Source organism: Nelumbo lutea, chromosome 7 (genome assembly GCF_056320005.1).
Source record: "Nelumbo lutea isolate HS-2025 chromosome 7, American lotus-T2T, whole genome shotgun sequence".
NCBI lineage: Eukaryota > Viridiplantae > Streptophyta > Magnoliopsida > Proteales > Nelumbonaceae > Nelumbo > Nelumbo lutea.
This window is the reverse complement of record NC_142690.1, coordinates 61,464,334-61,474,509: the sequence shown is the minus strand read 5'-3', so window position 1 is coordinate 61,474,509 and position 10,176 is coordinate 61,464,334. Positions and strand designations below refer to the sequence as shown.

At 34.7% G+C, this 10,176-nt stretch overlaps 1 long non-coding RNA gene across 1 annotated transcript; it reads right to left on the bottom strand.

Moving 5' to 3' along the window:
* Positions 1–971: 971 nt before the first annotated feature.
* On the bottom strand, positions 972–3,653 carry LOC148846665 (uncharacterized). The gene is made up of 2 exons (XR_016102566.1): positions 3,530–3,653; positions 972–1,533 (listed from the first exon to the last, which is right to left on the bottom strand). It is a non-coding gene; the product is annotated as an uncharacterized LOC148846665 (long non-coding RNA).
* Positions 3,654–10,176: the final 6,523 nt, after the last annotated feature.

Below are 10,176 nucleotides of genomic sequence, written 5' to 3'. Positions count from 1 at the left end.
GGGAAAAACTTTAATCTAAACTTGCAATGGAAAAATCGATTGGTTTAAAATTTCAATGGACGGTTGGGGTATTTTTGATGTGAGAATTAATGGAGAAATCAGTCGATCGGATGCTTTACATCGATTTTCGATGCAAATTTTACATTGAAAACAAAAGTCTGTAAAGTTTTACGTCGATTAACATTTACAACACAATCAAACGCAGCCTGAAGAAAAAATATTGCAGCAAGTAAACTATTTAGAAAGGTTTGATATAAATCTCCAAACCTCAGAAAAATCTAACAAAAATTGAGCTATTACTACAACTCAAGGTTGGTCAATAGGTGCTGTCCACACCTGGCCCAGGAAATAAATGAAAGACGATTTGCAAGTTCTAACATATAGTTGGGCTCAAGCCCATATCAGAATAAACCATCTGAAACCAATTAAAACAAGCCATATTGGGTTTGAAAGCCCATAGCAACCCTACAATTCCATCCACCTCCCATCGAAAGCAAGTAAAATCTTAACTCAGTCTCACGAGTTCTTACTCTCCCAAAATTCCTCTACTTTTATTGTAGGAAATTTATGCTTTTACTTGTAGAAAATAGGGAATTTTCAGAGTAATTGTGAGCCATGATTGAAGCCTAGAAGTCTAACCGTCTAGGTCTGGCTTGAATTCCCCTTTCTCTGAGTTCTATTCAGCTGGAAAAGTAAACTAAAATTGAGCAACTGTCTCCCTCAATTCTCAAGTCTGTCTTACACTTTCAATGCTACCTTGACCCAATGCAATCCTACAGAAGCTAGAGGAGTAAGGAATACTAAATAGCCCTAGTCATTCCAAGTTAGAAACTAATTGCAGTTGTAGCCATAAAATCTATGAGGAGCAACACTTGACTGGTTTTAGGTCAAAGCTATTATACAAGTTCCACTCCAAACCCTAGTTTAAGATCAGAAAAAAAAAAGCAGAATTTCCTAAAAATAGCAAAGGATTTGGCCATCAAATATCAAAGCTTCTGAATTACAAAGAAACTATGAAGCAGTACATATATGAGCATCACCATCCTACCATGGATCAACTAATCGGATTTGGTTTTACGAGAGCAGTTTGGCGTGAAGCCAAAATTGAGCTGAACCTAGACACAATATCAGAAAAATAGTTTCACACCATTATCACCCAATGGTTTACAAGCCTAAAATCATCAATAAGTGAACAACAAGCACTTTTGTACCTCAGCAGATTTAGTATCATATGTTATTTCATATGGAAAGCAAAGAACGACAGCATATTCAAAAATAGACAACTGGATCCATATCAAGTCATACAGATGGCATCCCAGTATCCCATAACACACATCAGCCAACATAGGCAAAGTCATCGCACCTTCCCACTAACACAGTTTATGTCGATGCCTCCTTTGATCCTAATACAGGTTATGTAGGATGAGGGTTCGTCATCCAACATACGCAACACCAACTCTGTATTGTAGAAGGGAAGCCTAACTCTGGACCATCAGCAGCTATGATGCCGAAACAGGAGCTCTCTTAGGAGGACTGCAAGCAGCACAATCACATAGTATTATCCACCTTTTGGTTTTCTCAGATAGTGTGCAGCCTTAATGGAATTTGCAACCACAGATAAACCAATCCAATGGTCTGATCATATTTACCAAAGCTATCTACAAAGACTGATTTCATCTTTTGAATATATTCTGTTTGTACATATAAGTAGAAACAACAATCAAGTGGCCCATCTTTTTGCCTATATATCATGTAAGGGCCGCATGTCATTGAATTACAATGGAGCTAACTCCCCCAGGTAAGACTCGTTTAACTAATGCTAGGCTGATTCTTTTGATGGAAAAAAATGAAAGAAACTAATTGGATTTGGATAGGGCAGAGCCCAGAAATCATAGATCTCCTTTTAATCTATAATTAAGACTTGGACGGTGGTAGGAACATGCATTATAATATTTTAATAATGCATGAACACATTCATTCTTTTAGGTAAAGAAGAAAAGAATTTAAAGATAGAACCTTAGAAATGCTAGATATTCCATCCAACAGGAGAGAATTAATCATGTCATGTATAATTTCATCTTCTTTCTCATTATTATAAATGGAGAAATGGTTTGTAAATTCAACAGACTATAGATATCAAATAGGGTGACTCCATTTCTTTTATTAATCAACCAATAGGAATGGCAATGGGGCAGAGCGGGGACGGGGAGCCTCTCCCCATCTTCATCCTCCTTCCTGCTAACGGGAACAAGGTTATCCCCATCCCCGTTCCCAAGGGAATTTCCATCCTTGTGGGGATCCCCATCCCCATTAACGGAGATAAGGTTATCCCCATCCCCGTTCCCACGGGAATTCCCATCCCCATGATTTTTTATAATGTTAATCATTTTGATTTTGTTTTTAATTTATTTAAAAAATAAAAATAAAATAATTAAAATTTATAATTCTATTAGAAAAAATTCAAACATATTTTTAAAATATTAATGTATAGATGTATGTGTACATATATACACATATAACATATGCATACATATATACATATATATTAGTGGGATCCCATAGGACGGGGATCGGGGTCCCCACGGGGTGGGGAGTGCTCTCCCTGTTCCCGCCTTGTCCCACTAATGGGGATGAAAAATTTTTCATCCGCGTCCCTACAGGAAAAAGTCATCCCCATCCCCACCACATTTGAGATGAAAAAGGAAAAATTGCCATCCCTATCAACCAACATAAAAAGAAAGTTATAATAATGCAGGGGAGGACATCACCTCCCGTGCCCCAAAACCCAACTAAAGAGAACACTTCTTTTCTTTCTCAGCCCAGTCCACAAGTATTAAGGAAACAGAAAAAGTCAAACACAAACAAGAAGAAAATACAACAGTCAATATATAAAAACATGAATGTTTCCTCAACAGATTCCTAAGCACTTGAGGAATATCTTTTCAGTAACCTATGTTCACTAGGAAGTCTATACATCTATTTGCTTCTCTAAGGCTATGTTTGATTTGAAGGAAAATGAAGGAAAATCTTTACAAACTTTGTATAAATTTCCTTGTCTTTCTCTTCGTCCTTTCCCTACCTTTTTTCTCAAACGAAACATAGCCTAAGAGTATAAGAGAATTTAATTCTCATGGAACTGCAAATATCCTTGATATTTCTTAAAGAATAAGTAATATTTAAAGGATAAGAAGCCTTTTGAAGCAAAATCTCAACTAAAGTCTTGTTGTCATTCTCCATGTCAATCTCAGTAATGCCATTATTATAGAAAATAGATTATAACTCATCCTAGAGAGTTGAGAATTCAGTCATTATAGATGTTCCATTTCTATAAAAATTATGAAATCCAAAACACGAAAAGAACAACCATTTCCATCCTTCACCATGCTTCCATCTGCAGTATCACTCAGGTTTCTATGGCAAGCACCATCAACACACATCAAGTTAAAACTCCCGATATAAACACAAAAAAAATTCTTTCTTAATAGGTTTAATTAGAGTAATCAAAATGTGAAAAAGCAATGGAATTTACCTCCTGAGGATAATTGATGGATTACCATGAAGCAAGCTAATTTCCAAAAGCCACTTATTAATTCTCTTGACAAAGGTAGAAGAGGGAACTCCTCTAAGGCTGCATCTCTCCTTTCAAAGAATCCAAAGTAAAATGGGAGGAAAGATTCTAATAATTAAGGTGATGAGGTTGAGTCCTATTAATCCACCACCACATAATCCCGTCCACCACATGTTGAGCATGGATGGTGGGAATACTAAATAATTTGTCAATGTATCCCTGATTTCCAAATCCATCTAAATTTTCTTCTCAATTTCCCAAACCCCTCCTGTCCCAAATTCATTAAATCCGTTCCATCTGGACCCATCCCACCCATTAAATCCCTTGATCAAATGTTTTCTACTAAAAAAAAAAAGTTTCTTATAGTGTGACTTGAACCTAAATCAATTAATGATAACACCAAATCTCTTAGCACTACTTTAAACCACGAAGCAATCTCACTTTTTATGTTATTTAATGAAATAAAATACATTTTATTAGCTTTTATGTTCATCAAAACAATCAATACATATATATGATTAACAATTCCAACTAAAACTTAAAAGAACTACTATTTAAAATTAGTATTTTATAACTAAATGAAATAAACAATTTATCAAAATCCAAATTTACATCAAATGATGAATTTAATCTTAAGAAATTTATACAAATAAAATATTAATAATAGAATAATTATCTTAGTACTTAAAATTTATAAATTTGTGCATGATATATAATAGGTTTATATTTTTGCATCCTGGGTATCGGGTATTGGATAACCTAAAGTCAAAGCCCAAACTTGTACTAAACCCTGTAGAATTTTAATCTAAAATCCCAAACCCATCCCAAACCCTATAAGGTTTTAATAAATGAGTCCTATTAGGGTCGAAACGAATCAGATACCCCAAAACTCCCCCTATCCATAAGTTATTAGCCAAATCTCCATAAGCAAAACATGATTAATATTCTCCGCACTTGGTTGGCCGCAACAACAACATTTAGAGGCAATATATAGATATCACGCTTATTAATCACACTGTCAAAAGGGTTCACACTATATGAAGATGGAGATATCTTTGTGGGGAGACCAGATTTCCATACCTATTCATGCCAATCAGCAATTAATAGAACCATGGTCTCTAATCACATTCCAAGTTGAAATTAGAGAGAAATTTGACCCGAGAAGTCATGCATGTCCAAATAAGTTTGTGTCAGCATTTAGTACTTGGTTCAAGGGAATATCTTGGACCTCCATGCCTTCCAATTCAAAGATGGACCCAAACCTGACCAATTTTCATACTAGAATGAAACATTTCCTTATTTCCCAATTAGACATCGACAATGTTGCGACACCATGTCTTTGAGATTCATCATGTCATTTCAAATTTTTGAATCATATCTTGTCTTAACTAACAGCACCAAAGTATTGGATTTGACATATTCTGAATACATGATTCAACCCATAAGCTATTCCTTTGCATGAGTCTAAACCAAATCTTAAGTCTGAAATCCCTTGAAATAATATCATTAAGAGATCTTATACCAAGACCTCCCTCTTGAGTGGGTTTTCAAAATTTTTGCCATCCAAAAAAAAAAAAAAAGTTTGCACAAATTTAGTGTATGCTATTAATCACAGACTTAGGAGGAGAAATCACACCAAGGATGTGGATTTGTATTGACTGTAAAACATATTTGATTAGCATCAGTTTACCACTTTGATGATAACCTATATTTTTGGGTTGATTTGTATATTGTTTGGACAGCCCAGATCAATTGAAGTTCTGATACATAGATTAGATGGTTGAGATTAATTCTTTCATCTTAATCACTTTTGATGGCCTGGATCTTTGGTTGATTGGATACATCATACGGATGGGCAAGTCAAATGAAATCTTGGTACATCATTTGGATGATTGAAATTGGTTGACCAATCTCAGGATGCCATTTTGATTGCCTAGATTTTAAGTGGTATTCGATACATTACTATTTTTAGAACATTTGGTTTTCACTTGAACATTTGGTACATTGTCGGGATGGCCAAGGTTAGTTCTTTGCTCTTAGGAGGCCATTTTGATAGCCAATTTTTTGTTTTGGTTTGGTACATTACTACATTTTTTGGATGGTCTAGATTAGTTGAGTTTCAGTGCATTTGGATAGTTGAGATTAATGGATTGATCTTAAAAGCCCACTTTAGGTCCAGATCTTTGTGTTAATTTGGTAGATCATTTACATGACTTGCATTTTTTTTTTTTTTGTAATTAATTTGACACATCATTGAGTATTGACTATACTAATTGGAGGAAAACTTTGGTTGTTTGGAAAAAAGCAGCCTAAGCCGTTTGAGGGCATTGTGCATATATGACATGTTATCCCATTCAGTTACTTGTTTATTTGTTTTTTTTTTTTATTAAAAGACTATTGATTGCAGATTTCAGTTATTCTCTTACCCACATCGATTCTATTGTGTCATGTGTATAAAACTTGAAAACAGTTCAGATTTTTTTTTTCAAATAGTCAAAGTTTTCTCTTAATTTGATGGCCTAGACTAATTGAAGGTTCGACTATAATATGGAAAAGATATGATATCCAAAAAATAAGTGACCAATAAATTAGAATGGAAAAATCTATGATGCGAAAAAGATATAGTAGCAAATAAGGTATTATTTATCAAAATTCATGGGTGGGTTTTGATTGGTCGAAACTCTTTCCATACCATATCTTTTCCGCATCTATGTTACTTGAAAACATTGTAGATCATTGGGATAAATTGATTAAATAGTCTAGATCCTTAGTCAGAAAATCATGACTAAAAAGTTTCTCTTTTAGTTACTAGTGTCAGTACAGTACATGTGATATGTACATGTGGAGGTAAAGATGAAAGATTAAAAATGAAAACTCTTTTACAATATGATGCTAGTATATGGATGTGATGTAAATTTTATGGTATGCACTGAAACCAAGGTAAGTATTTGCTTAATACAGTATTAGTGTAAGAGCATGTGCTATGCATGGTACAAGATAAGGGTGAAAGTTGGGCTGGATTAGGTCAAGTTGAGTTTGGATTGGCCCTATTATTCTACTTTCTTTTGTCAAAATGTACTTATTTCCTTGACTCTAAGGTTCATGTTAATTCAATATTAGCATTATTATGTGTATGAGAACATGGCTATCATATTTTAGAAAAAAATTGCCTTTAAATTTCAAATTTTTGACATATAACATACATGCATACATGTATAGATTGAAACATAAATAGATAAATATGTTATAGTATACATAGATATACAAGTACTTGAAACAAGAAAAAAATACATAAATACATAGATGTATACATTTATGGATTCATAGTTGTATATACATATATGCATGAATAGTGAAAACACATAGACATATGTACTTAGATGAATAAATACATATTTATTTAATATTTATACATACAAATATGAAGTTGGGCCCGGGTTGAACAAGGCCTCAACCCTAACCCAACCCAAAGTTTAATCAGGTCCGTATTTGATGTAAACACATATGGCAAAGCCTCGGATTGCGCCATGTGGCATCAACCAGATGAGATCCGTTCATCTCTAACTGCCTCCAACCACTTCATGGCAAGGTCAAGTATAAAAGGGAGTGCCTAGCTCAAGGTAAAGCATTTTACTCACTTTTGCTCTTGAGAGGCTTTATCTCAAGCTTGGTCCGACCCCTCTTTAAGTGTTTGACTAACTTGACCATCGGACTCTCTGCTTGGGATAACACTTGGGGCCTCTGAGTATACTCTCCCCTTACTCTAAAGTTGGACCCATCGGCCTCGGACAAAAGCGAACTTACCTTGTTGCCCTCGGCCCCATCCTTTGTAGTAATAATATCTTTCAACCTTAACCTTGATTTGGGATACTAAATTGGCCATGCATGCTGCAGCCTAATACACGATAAGAGGATAAAAAAAAGCTCATGTATGATGTGATACTAACTTTTATAGCCTTGACAGAAACCAAAATAAGTATGCACTAGCGTAAAGCACATTCTATGCACATGTTCAAAGTAAAGATGGGGTGAACCTTATACCATGGTTTTTAAGACTGAACCAGTGACCGAATTAGTTAGGGGTCCGGTTACTGGTTCGAACAGTTAAACGCTTGGCTCGTTCTAACAAAAATATTCAAAAAAAAATGGTAAAAACCATTCAAACGATTAACCGCCCGATTCAATGATTCGTTGACCAAAATCAACGATTTTGGGGGAAAATCCAATTTTTGGAGAAAATGGACCGGTTTTTTATTTTTCCGGTCCAAGCATCTGAACCGGTCCGGTTTTGAAAACCATGCCTTATACCATATTATACTTTGATTTTAACTTTGATGAAAAATTAAATAGGTATACGTGCCTAAAGAAAAAAAAATCTATTGTAAGATAAGATAAGGGCATTTTAGAATTTTAAAAATATCTGACAATGCATGTGAGCATATACCACTAACTCATTAATGAAATGGTGACATAAAGGGTATTTTGTTGTGATATGAAAGTACAAAATCGAAGTGTGACAATGAGAAAGGAGGTGGGGGTGGGGGTTAAGTATCACATCCCCAAAGTGTAGGTTCCTTGTAATTAAAAAAAAATGAAAAATGAATGCTACTGCTATTATTGTTTGACTGAAACTGCAAAATAAGATAGGGTAAAAGGGCTGATAATGAACTGAGGACTGTCTGAATTGGCTACCTATTCAGGTCAAATACTGGTGTTAATTGCAGAACATCACCTGTTTTGCCACATCGACCAAGCATTCCTATGGTTGATCCAAACCCTCCATTGGATTAGGGGGCCTCTAGATTTTCAAATGTTGTTCCCCTTAATTGACATCTGCCTTCTACCTCCTCAATTTATATTGGACCTTTCCCCATTTACCTGTCATCAAAAGTAGGAATGCAAATCAGTTCACTGTCTTAAACCTAGTCCTTTAAAATTTAAATTTTAACAAATGCTAAAACCAAGATTTTTAAAATGGGTCAGGGGTTTGGTTCCCGGGTCAAATGGTCTGGTCGTTTAAATCGAAGGATGACCTATTCTAGCAAAAAAAAAAAAGGCCAAAACCGCTGAACGATTTGAATGCCTGAGTTAGCGGTTTGCTGACCAAATCAACCTTATATTTTGGGGCAAATTAATGGTTTTGGGGTAAAACATAACCGATTATCTGACCGGTTCCCAGTTTTTCTAGTCCTATCCGGTTTTGAAAATCATGGCTAAAACCTAATCCATCTAAATTGTACCTTTAGGGGTGTTCAACAATGTGAATGGTTTTATTTTATAAAATAAGAATAATTACCGTGTTAGAAAAAAATACATTTTTTTTCTGATGTAGTGGTTATTTTTGTTTTAGAAAATAAAACCTTTCACATTGTCTAAAACCTCTTAATTAAAAGTTTTATTTTCATTAATTCACAATATATCCTTCTTTAAACCACCCCTAAGCACTCTTGGTGGAGGGGAAGCGACGGAATTCTCTGCAATCGAAAACTCCGCACATGCCATGAGCACATTGGGAACATCTACCCATGAATTTAATATAAATGTTGGAAAAATATTATCAGATGCTATATGAACAGAGTTTTTGATTAGCAGATTGGCATGTTGAATTTTGTTGGATTGTTTAGACTTCTTCATTAAGGTTATTAAGGTTATGTTTGGTTTTGGTTTGATAGAAAATAAAATAAAAAATATAAAGTTTAGGGAAATAACTTTCACAAAATCCCTTAAAATCTTTCCCTTGACTTTTTTTTTTCTCTTATTTTGATCCATCAAACCAAACACAGCTTAAAAGACCCACTAAAAAAACTTGTTACTATATCATACAGTATGTGTGTGTCAATATAATACATATAGTACACTATATGGCCTTCCCAATGCATGTCTACATATAGTATTTATTTGGCATCAGTACTGCATATATATGCGTGGGTTGGAAATATCGTTTTCTGAGAAACGATGTCTTTTTTTTTTTTGTTTGGACATTGCTGCCAGGTAGAACGTTTCTTGAGGCAACAACAATATCTTCTATTGGTACCAATGCTCCATATCTATTTTCAGCACCGGTACCCATTATAGGAAGTTCACGTCACTGCCACATCATGTTCTCATTGGGAGCCATGAGCTCCAAATTGAGAAAACATTGAATTCAGCAATTCCCCATACCATGCCTTCTCGATTTCCAAGGTATGGCTTGAAGCACTATTTTTATTGATAAAACGATTTCAAACATATTACCATTTTCTAGAGCACCGATTTTTCCAACATAGTGCTGATGTATCACTGTTTTCTGGAGTAATAACATTGGTGGCAAACACCACCATAACCTTCCAGTTAAGTTGGAAGCTGCTTTTGAACACTCTGGATAATCTATTTAAATAGGCTGAAGCTAACAGCCCTAGGGCTTTCTTGATATTTCACCAAACATTGCTTATAAATGTCTGTTTGGGGCTCACCTCATAAATCCAGAAGCTGTTGTGATTCAGCCCTCTCAAATGAGCACTTAATTCATAGTAATTAGCATTCGATTTAAAAGTATCGTATTATCTATGAAAGAAAAAATATATACAAAGGAAACAAGTGTATTTGAAAATGTATAAAAAATCTAATAA